Here is a 13486-nt window from a genome sequence, read left to right on the forward strand (position 1 = left end):
CCCTCCCTTGTTCCTCCTGTGTGAAATTCGGGGAGTTTTTATGATCTTGATTACCCTTCTTTCATGCCTTCTTTCCTTTGAAATGAGGTGTGCGCACATCTGTGGGAGTGTGGGGGCGTGTCCATTCTCACGTTGCCGCGTCTTATAAAAAAAACGATATTATATGTTGGCAGAATAATTCTTAAAAAAAACATATTAAAAAAAATTTAAAAGGGGGTACATACACAACAGTCCGCCCTTTTGAAAATTATCAGGGGTCGATTTGGCCACTGGCGAATTTTCAAACAAAGTAATGCCCCCTTTTTGTCATGAATCCCATCAGCCGCCCTTACTCTCGGCGGTTATTTCTTATGACGCGCGTGTACGTATTACAATCTTAACCTGGTTACATCTGAAATAAGCAAAGAAAATAAACAACACGTTAAACATCGATATTGCGTTACATCGGTTCTCATACATCATAACTCCGACGAATATTCATTTTTGTTTTTGCTCAACATGGTTACATTTGAATTAAGCAAAGAAAATTACAACACGTTAAACATCGATATTGCGTTACATCGGTTCTCATACATCATAATTCCGACGAATATTCATTTTTGTTTTTGTTAAATCCTGGGAAACGCTAGGTAGCGGTTTCGAACGCATTTATGCGTCACCTTCCTCATGTTGCCTGGTTTACCACTTATCACTTTGATAATTCGATTACGGTTTTCGGGTTCGTTTTTGTAGTTTACTCTCTCACTCTCTCGTGTCGTGGGAGTGTGTGGTGAAAAATTGTGCTGCAGATACCCAGAATTCGCGCACACGACCCACTTTGACACTTGGTTCGTGGCGTTCGCTCTCTCTGCGATTACATGCACATTTGCCGAGTCAGTGTGTCGATTTAATCCTGTGCCTCGTAATGTTGCCCTCTTTGTTTTTACGAGTGTGTTAGATTCCAACACCATTCCCGATATGTCATGAACATTCGTCTCCATTTTAGCACTCCGATCCACGTAAATTTTGGTTTCCCTTGGATATTTTTCATTCAAAGGCTCACGCCTGCGCTCCTCAGGGCGTGTCTCTGTGTGCTCTCTTTGTCTCTGCTGTCCGTTATCTACTGTCCGATCACGCTTCAATGCAACCCTGTCCCTGTATTCGATCCGCGCGTCATTTACAAGAGCACTGCTCGTGTTTTTGCCCGCCCTGTCACTTGCAGCCTGCTTGTATTTCCCATTGAGCTCGGGGTTTAACAAAACCTCGGTGGGTGGTTCATCATGTATTTGGACCGCATTCTGTGTTATTCCTCTATTCCCTCCTGGTATAGCCGGTGGAGGAATTGGTCGGAATTGGATCGATTGTGTTTGACCTCCCATCCTGCGATTCTCCTGAATGTTCGCATCCATACCTCCGCGGTCTGTGTAACACCTTCCCGCTAGGTGGTTATCTCGCCATCTTAGTGTGCAACTTTGGCCTCGTTTGTGTCGTGGCATGGGATGTTGGTATGGTTCTGTTTTGAACCTCCCCCTCCTGCGATTCCTCTGAATGTTCGGCTTTGTGCCGCTCTCATTCTCGTGCCAACCTCTCTCCGGGTTATTTTGCCATGTGTGCGTGCGCCCTTGCTCCGTCCTGCATTGTGGGACTGCTCGGTGATTTTCATTCCTCTCTGAGAGGCTGGGTTCCTTATCCCTCTCCCTGTGTTCTGGATCCGAATTACGATTCTTAGCTCTGTATAACCAAGCCATGTACGCCTTGCTCTCTATGCGGCGTAAGGATGCGGTTTCTGGATTCAAAACCATCCTCACCCTTTCTGTAATCTCTGGGCTCAAGGATTCAAAAAACATAATTTTGAACATTTTATCTCCTTCGTGGTATTGATTCACATCGCCTGCGTAATACGCTCTTTTAAATTGTACGAGGTAGTCACGTGGATCTTGATCCATGCCTTGGGTCATCGATTTTACAGCATAAAACCCCTCAGTGAGTGTCGAATATTCCCCAAACTTCCGAATCACTGCCAGGCTCAGTTGTTTAAAATCATTTCTAACCTTGTGTGGTAGTGAATTTACCCATGGGATAGATTCTTTATGTAAGCTCCGTTTCAACAAACTCGCTTTTTCATCCCGTCTCCTCAGCCCTCTAATCATTGCCTCCTCTTCTACTGTTGCGATATGTGTGTGTATATCCATAGTCTGATTGTGTGGGTCAAAATCGGGAATTATGACTAGAGCCTTGTCCATCAATTTAAGGGTTTTACTGTTGAATAAGTATTCCGAAAGTTGATCGCCGTCAGCGTCATCATAAAACAAGTTATCATCAGGCAATGTCACTTTTATCTGTGCTGTGTCGCTCGTGTTTCAACGGCGTGCATTTTTTGTGTGCGCACCCAGTGCTGTGTCGCTCGTGTTGTCATTTCCCTTCAGTTTTTGCCTCTGCCCTTAGTGGAGCATGTCCAGTCGACTTTACTTTAACATTTTGCCTCCCTCTATCTGTGAAGTTGTCAGTCTCACATGTTTTTGTTTGCATATGTATCTCTCCCTCCCTTCTCTCGAATTGTGAGGGTTTCCCTTTGTCAAGGATTTTTTGTTCGATATCCATAATTTTTTTCCGATCAGTCCCTGGACTCTGTCCACGTACCCAAGAGTGTGATTTACTGTTACTTCCATAATTATTCTGTGGGTCAACGTCTGTGAGTTTCGCTGGTGTCGCGAGCACTAATTTCTCCTCCCTCTCGAGGGTGTGAGGACATTTCTCCTCGTTTATTAGAGACGATTTCTCTCCTGTTTCCTTTCCAAAATGTTCTTCATTCCACAATCCCTGTCTGTATGCCTGTGTGAAAAGGAATGAGTCCTGTCCTGCCTTCTCTGCAGCTTTTGCATCGTGTTCGCCTTCGTTACATTTTATCCAGTCAATTAGTTTCCCCCGAGGTGTGTTCGTGTTATCGATACAGCTCCCTTCCCATATGTCTCTCTGACTGTACTGCTTTGTAACAGATTGGTCGGTTCGTTTTAATACGAGCTCCCCGTATCCCGTAACCCATTCAAAAATTATTCTTAATCCTAGCATCTTATGTATGGCAAGAGTTACTTTGACAATTCCTTTTAGAGTGCATATAAAACAATTATCTCACAGAGTGTAGTCAATTTGACTCGAGCTATCTGTTATTTTCCGATTCAGAGTGCGTACCTCTAACACCATTTATCACAGGATGCAATCGGTTTGATACGATATTATCTTAATTCCACTGTCTTTTTTTTTAACCTGCTATTCTGGGTTTTAACCTCAGAGGGCGTTTTTTTTTGTTTTACGCCCGTTTACAATCACCATGCAATGTTCGGTCACGATATTCTGGTTAACACGAAGTGATTCATTCCTTCATCCATGCAAAACACTGTCTGCGAGAGATCCCGGACGAGCCCCCATTATGTTGTATGTGTCGGGTTATGAAATTTTGATGAAAATAATAAAAATTAATAATTTTCCGAAAAATGTGCAAATCGCATTAATTATGTTAATGTGTGTATTAGTATGCATAAATTATGATGGTGTGAGTAATTGTATGTGTAGTGGTGGTATTGACGTGCGCCGACTGTGACAGTGATGGATCACGGGGCGGCGCGGGGTGCGGGGTTGGGCACGCGTTGTGGGCGTGGTGTGGACGCGCGCGCCGGGAGTGACAGATGACGGGGCGGCGCGGCGTGAGTGGTGAGGCACGATGAGATGTGGGAAAAGAGGATCGTAGCCAGCGCCCGGCGGTTGGTCGAATAAGTGGGTGCTCGAAGCGACGTCCGCAGGTGGGGTATAAAGGGGGATGCGCGAGAGCACTCGGGGAGAGTTACCCAGTTGAAGACCCGAAGACGGAGCTGAAGACCTAGTGCCCCGAGTAGCTCAGTGGCGTTAGTCGCCGAGTAGCTAGGTGGATGTTGGTCATCCGAGTAGCTCAGTGGCGTTAGTCGCCGAGTAGCTAAGTGGATGTTGGTCATCCGAGTAGCTCAGTGGGCGTTAGTCGCCAAGTAGCTAAGTGGGTGTTTGTCACCCGAGTACTAAGTGGATGTTGGTCATCCGAGTAGCTCAGTGGCGTTAGTCGCCGAGTAGCTAAGTGGATGTTGGTCATCCGAGTAGCTCAGTGGGCGTTAGTCAACAAGTAGCTAAGTGGGTGTTTGTCACCCGAGTACTAAGTGGATGTTGGTCATCCGAGTAGCTCAGTGGGCGTTAGTCGCCAAGTAGCTAAGTGGGTGTTGTCACCCGAGATACTAAGTGGGTGTTTGTCACCCGAGATACAAAGTAGGTGTTAGTCACCTGTAAACGAGTTTGATAAAATAAAGAGTGTGTTACCCGTGAAGTCGTCTCCCGCCGAGTTACTACATTACAACTGGCGTCAGAAGTAAACCTGTCTTCAAGAAGTATGGACACAAGGAAGACTACCCGTACCCACGAGCGAGGTCGGGATGACGACGGCGTACCGGGGACACCGACCTCGGGAGTAGAGGACGAGGAGTTGCCGCCGATGCAGCACTTCGCGGTGATGGCCGACGCTCCGCTTGCCTCCGACACCAGCCTCCAGGACGCGCACTCCCGGTTGGCGGAGTTGCTACTCGCCGCCGCCGCTGTCTTGGCCGACATCTCCGTTCCGGCGAGCGGAAAAACGGCTGCGGGGGTCGTGGAGGAAGCGACGTTGGAGGATTCCCGCCAAAAGGCACTTCGCGCCAAAAGTCTGGAAGTTGCCGCCGTTTTTGGGGGGCCGCCACCGATTGGCGGGAAAGACGGACGCCACGTGGCCGGACACCTCCGCGCAGCGCAGCCCACGTCATCAGCGCGCGCCGGAGCCCTCCATTTTGCGCCTGACAACCGAGCCGACATTTTACACAACTCCAGCGGAACGCGGGAAAATCTCTCCGACGTCGACGACGATCGGGTCCTCCAGCAAAGATTGCCCGCGCTGTCGGCGTTCAAGGCGGATGGGGGCGAATGGGGAGCCTTCCAACGAAGGTTCCTCGCTCATCAGGAGATGTCGGGGTGGTCCGACACCACTGCCCTGCGTGCGTTGCCAGCGATGCTTGACGACGACGCGCTTGCAGCCTTCACATCTGCTGCAAGGTCGTCCCGCTCTACGCTCCAGGCCGCACTACACCTGATGGCGAAGGTGTTCGGGCCGCCCTCCACGTGTCGCCACCAGTTCTACGATCGGCGGAAGGTGGCTGGGGAAACGACGCTAGCCTACCGCACGGCACTACTCGCCTTGGCGGACGCAGCTTTTCCCCGCATGGATAAGGAGGGGAAGGACGCCATGGTGACGGAGCAGCTGCTGGTGTTGGCCCACGAGTTGGGGGTCCCCATCAACGTGGCAGACGAGAGGGATATCTGCTCCCTGGCATACGCCACGAGCATTCACGCGTACGAGGTCCTCAAACGCAAGCCGGGGGTCATCTGCAAATGGCCGGGGAACGCGGCACTGGCCGCCAAGATCGCCGAACCTCAGCCAGCTGCGGTGCAGGAGCAGGCCTTCGCTGCATCGCGTCCGGGGGAGTGGAGAACGGGAGGTCGTTCGCCCACACGTTCGCCCCGCAAGCTGGAGCAACCGAAACCTACGACGTCCGTCGTCTGCTACAACTGCGGCCTTCGGGGTCACGTCGCAGCCGGGTGCCAGGCCCCGCGTCAGCGCGCCGCAGGACCACGTCGGGACGACGACCAGGGCCACAAGTCATCCCAACAAAACCCGGCAAGTCGCGGCACCTCACACGTTCGGTCCACAAACACGGCACATTCGGGTCGCCGCTTCGCGGTGGGGGGTTCGCGGCTGGGTGCCGGGGGTTCAATTCGGCGAGGGGGGTCCGTACGCGGCCCGCAAGCAGTCGAGTGGTCCGAATTGGCCCACAGGATCGTGGCTGCGTCGGCCGGGTCGTCCGTGGTAACGGGGTTCATTGACGGGGTTGAGGTCCGGGTGCTTGTTGACACGGGTGCGTCGGCCACCATCATCTCGGACCTTATTTATAACATTCTTCCCGTCCAAAGTAGACCCCTTCTGCCGGTAGACGTGCCATTTTATGCGGCGAATGGGGGATCCCTGGGGATCATCGGCCAGATTCGGGCGACTATTTGCATTGGTGACATTAAATTAGCGGGCCCTATTTTTGTATCATCATCGCTGGCCGTTCCCTGTTTGCTAGGTACGGACTTTTTGTCAAAAATGCCCATCAAAATTCTTATAGATCAGGCCTGCATAGAGCTTCCGTCAGGTCGGCGGGTTGCCTTCTTGTCGAGCCCTACCAAAGTGCGCACGGTTTGTGCGACGGTGCAGGCGCTGGCGACTCACACTGTACGGGTGCCCCCGGGATCGCAAATGTTAGTACCCCTTCGGTTCAGGAAGCCACTCGAGGTGGGTGCGGAGGCACAGGGGGTGCTGTTGGGGCCGTCAAACAGAGCCAGTAAGGGCCTCGACTTAGCGGTTGCTCAAACCATGGTGAGAGGAGACAGTGAGCCGTTCGTAATGGTCCTGAATACGGGGTCGCGGCCGGCCGTAATTGCGCAGGGAACGGTGCTGGCTCACGCCGCGCCGCTACCCGTTGAGGAACGGCTCGTGGCTCAAGCAGATTTCACTGTCGAGTCGCATCCTCAAAGTGATGAGGGGACTGAGTGGTTGGACTCGCTGTGTGCGGGTTCTGCTAACTTGTCCGGGGTGCAATTGGGAGCATTGAGGGGTTTGCTCATCGAGTTTGCTGACGTGTTCAGCAAACATAAGTACGATATCGGCTGCACTGACCTGTTGCGCCACCACATAGCTACAGGGGACGCGGCCCCTATTCGTCAGAATCCCTTCCGGCTCAGCCCGGCCGAGAAGGAACATGTGCAATCGGCGGTTAATGATATGTTGGCGGCCGATATCATTTCGCCCTCTTCTAGTCCGTGGGGTGCTCCTATTGTCCTAGTAAAGAAACAGGACGGGTCCTTGCGGTTTTGTGTCGATTTCCGCCGCTTAAACAAAATCTCGATGGCGGATGCGTATCCGCTCCCCAGGATGGATGAGTCGCTGGATGCCTTGGCGGGAGCGCAGTTTTTTTCCACACTCGATCTGCTTTCTGGATTTTGGCAATTGCCACTCGATAACGAGTCTAAACCTAAAACTGCTTTCCGGACACCTGGGGGCCTATTTGAATTCAACCGTTTGCCCATGGGCTTACATTCCGCTCCCGCCACGTTCCAGAGACTCATGGAATTGGTTTTGTCGGGCCTCCAATGGGATACCTGTTTGATTTATCTTGACGATATTATCGTCTTTAGTCGGACTTTCGAGGAGCACCTCCAGCGACTGAGAGCGGTGTTCCTCAGGATGCGTTCCGCTAAGCTTAAATTTAAACCGGCTAAATGTTTTCTGCTTCGGGAATCGGTCAGGTATTTGGGCCATATCGTGAGTCGTTCAGGGATCTCGACGGACCCTGCTAAGACGCATTGCGTCAGCTCATGGCCAACGCCAACCTCGGTCACGGAGGTTCGTAGTTTCATTGGTTTTGCCTCCTATTACCGTCGTTTTGTCAAGCAATTTGCCACCATAGCCAAGCCCCTGCACGCTTTGACGGCTAAGGGTGTGAGGTTTCACTGGGGGGCGGAAGAGGAGGCTGCGTTCTGCTCCCTCCGTGACGCTTTGGTGCAGGCTCCCCCCTTGTGTTACCCCGATTTCACACAACCGTTTTTGCTTGACACGGACGCCAGCAATACGGGTATCGGGGGGGTGCTCTCACAGGTGGTCGGGGGGGTGGAACGGGTGGTCGCCTACGGTAGTAGGGTTCTTTCCCCCGCAGAACAACGCTATTGCGTAACTCGTCGTGAATTGTTAGCCATTGTGTTTTTTACACAGCAATTCAGGCCGTATCTTTACGGCCGTCATTTTACGGTCCGGACGGACCATGCGGCTCTACAATACGCTATGCGCGTGGCACAGCCATCGGGCCAATTGTCCCGATGGTTGGAGGTCCTTCAAGACTACCAATTCACGACGATTTACCGCAAGGGGTTGCGGCACTCAAACGCGGACGCCTTGTCGCGGTTGCCGCCGTGCACGGACTGCACATGTTTGTTGGGATCAGCGCGGTGCAAACCCCCGGTCGCCGGCACCCCGGGAGTTGCGCTCGCCGCCACTGACACCCCGGGAGAGGACGCCCCCACGGGGAGGGATTCGCTGTTGTCGTTGCCCCTCATTGAGTGGGGCCGCCTCCAGATGTCCGACAGCTCCCTGCTTACGCTGCGTCGGAAAGTTGGCGCTCCCGAAGAAGGGGAGGAGCGGGTCGGTTCCTGGGTGTGCAGACAGGGCCTTTTGATGAGGTGGGACAACATGTCCCGGCGTCACGTGCTCGTTGTGCCTGTTGCTATGCGGGGTAGGGTTGTTCTGGCAGCTCATGAACGGCTCATGCATCTGGGTTTTCACAAAACGCTCGCCCTAATCCAGCGAGACTATTATTGGACGGGGATGGGTAACGACGTGGCGAATATTCTTAAGGGATGCGTAGGGTGCGCCAAAAGGAAACCGCCACCATTGGCAGCTAATCCACCGCTGCAATCCATTCAGGTTTCGCGTATAAACGAATTGGTAGCGTTGGACATCTTGGGGCCCTTTCCGGTTACACCAAGGGGAAATAGGTTCCTGCTGGTTGGCGTGGAATACTTCACCCGATGGCCTATGGCATGGCCGCTCGCCAACCAGTCGGCTGCGGCGGTGGCGGACGCCTTTGTCCAGGGTTATGTGTTGGACAAGGGCGCCCCCGAACGCCTGCTGACGGATCAAGGGAAGAATTTTTCGAGCGTTTTGTTGCGCGAGGTGTGCGACCTGTTGGGTACAAAGAAAGTGCGTACTTCCCCCTACCACCCGCAGACTGACGGGATGGTTGAGCGTCTGAACAGGACGATTACGTCTATGTTGGGCCAACAGGTCTGCGACGATCAGGTTGATTGGGACTTACAGGTGCCGGGGGTACTCGCGGCCTATCGAATGGCCCCTCATGCGGCGACGGGGTTTTCCCCATTTTTTCTTATGTATGGGCGGGAGGCCGATCCGGCCATGGACGTCCAACTGGGGATTTCCCAGCCACGTGCAAAATCTAAATTGGCAGACCACATCAAATTTAATATCGCCAAATTGACTGAAGCGCGGGAGGCGGCAAGGTTGAATTCGCGGTCGCGGCAAATTGCAAACGAGAAATTGCATGAGCGGAGGGTGCATACGCATGATTGGAAACCAGGCGATAAGGCCTGGCTGCATTGTCCACATGCACCGTTGGCTACGTCCCCCAAGTTGTTGAGACCTTGGAGGGGACCGGTGGAAATTGTGCGGGTTGCACGACCCCAGAGTATACAGATTAAATGGGGGAAACGCCGTTGGTATGTGCACCCCTCCCGACTGAAGCCCTATGCGGCACCGTGTGACCCCGTTCTGTGCTGTGACGACCGGGCGTGTGATGTGACCGTCGACTCGGGGAGGGAGGTGTCGCAGGCTGATCCTCACGTGTCTCCACCTGACCCACCCCCAGGTGCCTCGGGCTTGACGGCTGCTGACCGTCGAGAGCCTGAACCCCGGGGCACGCACGAGTCCTCGATGCCTGGCCGATGTCTTCCTGAACCGCCGGCACCACCGGACGTTCAACCGCGTCTGGTGCCGTACGACGGACCGGCAAGGCGGACTCGGGCTAGGTCTCAACAATTTTCATGAAGACGTTTTTTGCTCTACACCGAGCTCGCCCGGTGTTCCCCTCTGCCGGGGTAATGTCCCGTTGTAGGGACGCTCGGAAGAAAAGGGGACACTGCACGAGTCGAAAGAAAAAAAAAAAATTTCCATTTATTTTTTTTTTTACATACACATTGCTATTGTCACTCGCCGGTTTGTATATATTGTTCTATTGTCGGGGTGGCATTGGTTGAGGGTTGCGGATGGTAGTGTTCGCGTCGTGTTGTGTTGTTAGCTTAGTTGTTGTTCTTGTTGTTGTGATGTGTTACGGGGCACACAGGGGGGTTTGTATATTTTTATAGCAGCCGGGGCGGCTGCGAGCTATGTGGTAGGGGGTGATGTAGTGGTGGTATTGACGTGCGCCGACTGTGACAGTGATGGATCACGGGGCGGCGCGGGGTGCGGGGTTGGGCACGCGTTGTGGGCGTGGTGTGGACGCGCGCGCCGGGAGTGACAGATGACGGGGCGGCGCGGCGTGAGTGGTGAGGCACGATGAGATGTGGGAAAAGAGGATCGTAGCCAGCGCCCGGCGATTGGTCGAATAAGTGGGTGCTCGCAGCGACGTCCGCAGGTGGGGTATAAAGGGGGACGCGCGAGAGCACTCGGGGAGAGTTACCCAGTTGAAGACCCGAAGACGGAGCTGAAGACCTAGTGCCCCGAGTAGCTCAGTGGCGTTAGTCGCCGAGTAGCTAGGTGGATGTTGGTCATCCGAGTAGCTCAGTGGCGTTAGTCGCCGAGTAGCTAAGTGGATGTTGGTCATCCGAGTAGCTCAGTGGGCGTTAGTCGCCAAGTAGCTAAGTGGGTGTTTGTCACCCGAGTACTAAGTGGATGTTGGTCATCCGAGTAGCTCAGTGGCGTTAGTCGCCGAGTAGCTAAGTGGATGTTGGTCATCCGAGTAGCTCAGTGGGCGTTAGTCGCCAAGTAGCTAAGTGGGTGTTTGTCACCCGAGTACTAAGTGGATGTTGGTCATCCGAGTAGCTCAGTGGGCGTTAGTCGCCAAGTAGCTAAGTGGGTGTTGTCACCCGAGATACTAAGTGGGTGTTTGTCACCCGAGATACAAAGTAGGTGTTAGTCACCTGTAAACGAGTTTGATAAAATAAAGAGTGTGTTACCCGTGAAGTCGTCTCCCGCCGAGTTACTACATTACATATGCATAAATTATGATAGTGTGAGTAATTATATGCATAGATTATGATAATCGCTGAGATAATCGTAGTAATTTATGCGGATGCTTGCGATTATGTTAATGTGAGTAGTTGTGATAATTAGGCTTAGCTTCGTTTATCCAGTGTTATATCAATCAGGATAACACGATTATCATCGATTAAACGTTTAACGATTATCTTAGTGTGTGTTATGATATTTTAGTCACCAGTTCATATCTCATCACAGGATACAGCTCTTATGAATAAGATAGTTTTGCATGGACTTGGAAAGAAGCACTCGAACAGTTGGTGTTAAGCAATTTTAATTCTAAACAAGCACATGGCACTCTCTTATGCGAAAGCAGGTATACGTCAATAAATTCATGGGCAAGATTATGCAATTAACGAAAATGAATGACTAAAAATACTTCTTCATTGGCGAAATTATGCAGTTAACGAAAATGAATGACTAAAAATACTTCTTCATTGGCGTGATTATGCAGTTAACGAAAATTAATGACTAAAACATTTCTTATTCATGTAACTCGACGACAGCAACTGCTTTGCACGATCCGTTGATATTGAACGCACCACCTCGAAATGGCAACCCTTTTTGAAACGCAATGACAACAATTTTTTTTTAAAGTCTTATTCGTGTGCGTGCTGTGTGTGCGTTGTCCCCTTTTAATTTTAATTAATTCTTAGAGCCGGGAGTTGTGTCGTTAGCTTGTGTGGTGTGGGAGGATACGAACAGCGGCCAGAAGTTTTCTCTGGGTTGGGCGTGGCCGCCGCTCTGCTCCTCCTGCTCCCTCGCTCTCTCTCCACTGCTGGACGACGAGTTGGCACGATGCTGTCCTTGAAGATGCTCGGTCGCTCGTTGTCGCTCGTTGGCGCTCGGTGGCGCTCGGTGGGCGCTCGGTGGCGCTCGGTGGCGCTCGGTGGCGCTCGGTGGCGCTCGGTGGGCGCTCGTGTCGCTCGGTGGCGCTGGGTGTCGCTCGTTGGCGCACAGTGGCGCACGGTGGCGCTCGGTGGCGCACGGTGGCGCACGGTGGCGCACGGTGGCGCACGGTGGCGCACGGTGGCGCACGGTGGCGCAGCTCTGCTGGCTCTGTGTGGCGCTCAGTGGCGCTCGCTTGGCGATCTCCACCTTTCATGCGGGTTGTTCGCTGGTCGTCACTCTGACGAGGAGCGATGCTTCGTTCGTGGCAGGGTGGACGTTGGCGTCTTTGTTGGCTTCACTCGCAGCTCGGCGACTCAGGGTAGCGATTCTTCTCAGTTGGTGCAGACCTCGGCTTGTAGCGGCACGTCGCTAACCCGCGAACCTCGTCATTCTGGATGACGAAAAACTTCTTGACGATCTGTGGTGGAGTCGAAGCCCTGGCGACGAGATGGGGCTCAGAGCCCTGGCGATCTGTGGTGGGGCCCGTGGCCCGGATGATCTGTGGTGGGGCCCGTGGCCCGGACGATGTGGGCTCAGAGCCCCTGGCGATATGCTTTGGATGGATTTTCCTTCGGTATATATTGAGAAAATCCACTCAGTTTCCCGAGTTGTTCAAAGTCTGTCATAAAACCTTCCTGTGGGTGGGACCATCTGCATCCGTGTGTGTGTGTGTCGTGTGCGTGTCCGTCCGTGTGTTACGCGTGCGTGTTTGTCCGTGTGTTTATTAGCTTTGAAGACACAGCTGTGTGTCGTTCTGGAAGGGGGGGGGGGGGTGGGGGCCTCGTGACGGCGCCACCGAAGTTATCCATTAGCCAGACCGATGATTCGCGTCGAGTTATATATATATATAAAAGAAATATTCGAATCCATGTTTTTGTTACTGAATAATATTTGTCGCGAAAACCTACACGTTAAGCGAGCTTAATTATTCCCTCCCTTGCTCGGGATCATATATTTTGTCTCACACAGCTTAAGTTGTTTTGGTTTGGAAGTTGAAATGCGACTTATTTCCATTATGCCCCAGTTATGCCGAAACCGTGTTCCCGATGTTTCATCGTGACCCGATCTCTCATGGAAATGTTATTTCCTTGCGTGTGCAATTTTTGCTGTCCGTGTTGTGGGAAGACAAAGACGGTTGTTTCCACGGTGGAAGCACCCGGCGCATGCGCTTATTTATTTATTTCCGAGAGCGTGTTAATTTCCTTTGAGCCATTGCCCCCTTTATGGGTGTCATTTCCTCGCTTTTGTGCCTGCGTGTGGAGATCCTCTCGGAAAGACAAAGACGGTCGTGTTGCTCGCTTCCCATGGGTGTTGTGTTTGGGTAATTTTGAGAGCCTTATCCGCCCTTGATTCCTCTTCTTCTTTAATTCCGTACTTATTATTTGACTTCGTGATTATTTAATTTGGTATCCCGTCTAGGAATTTTGTTTTGGGGTGACTCAAGTCATAATTATTCTTTGGTGCTTCGGCCCGGCCGCGTAGAAATTATTTAAGGTAAGTAATGTCCGTATTTAATTAACAATTGATGAATCGCGACTCTGGTGTAGACTGTAGTCTGTTTTCCAATTGGAGTAAGGATGGATACTGTTTGCTTACTCTTCATGGCTAAGTTGGTAATTGTTTATCTAACATGGTTCAAAACCCGTCTGTGTTTTTTTTATCGTCAATGTTGTTTCCTTTGTTAAGAATATAATTATATATTACTCC

Source organism: Lampetra fluviatilis, chromosome 48 (genome assembly GCF_964198595.1).
Source record: "Lampetra fluviatilis chromosome 48, kcLamFluv1.1, whole genome shotgun sequence".
Taxonomy (NCBI): domain Eukaryota; kingdom Metazoa; phylum Chordata; class Hyperoartia; order Petromyzontiformes; family Petromyzontidae; genus Lampetra; species Lampetra fluviatilis.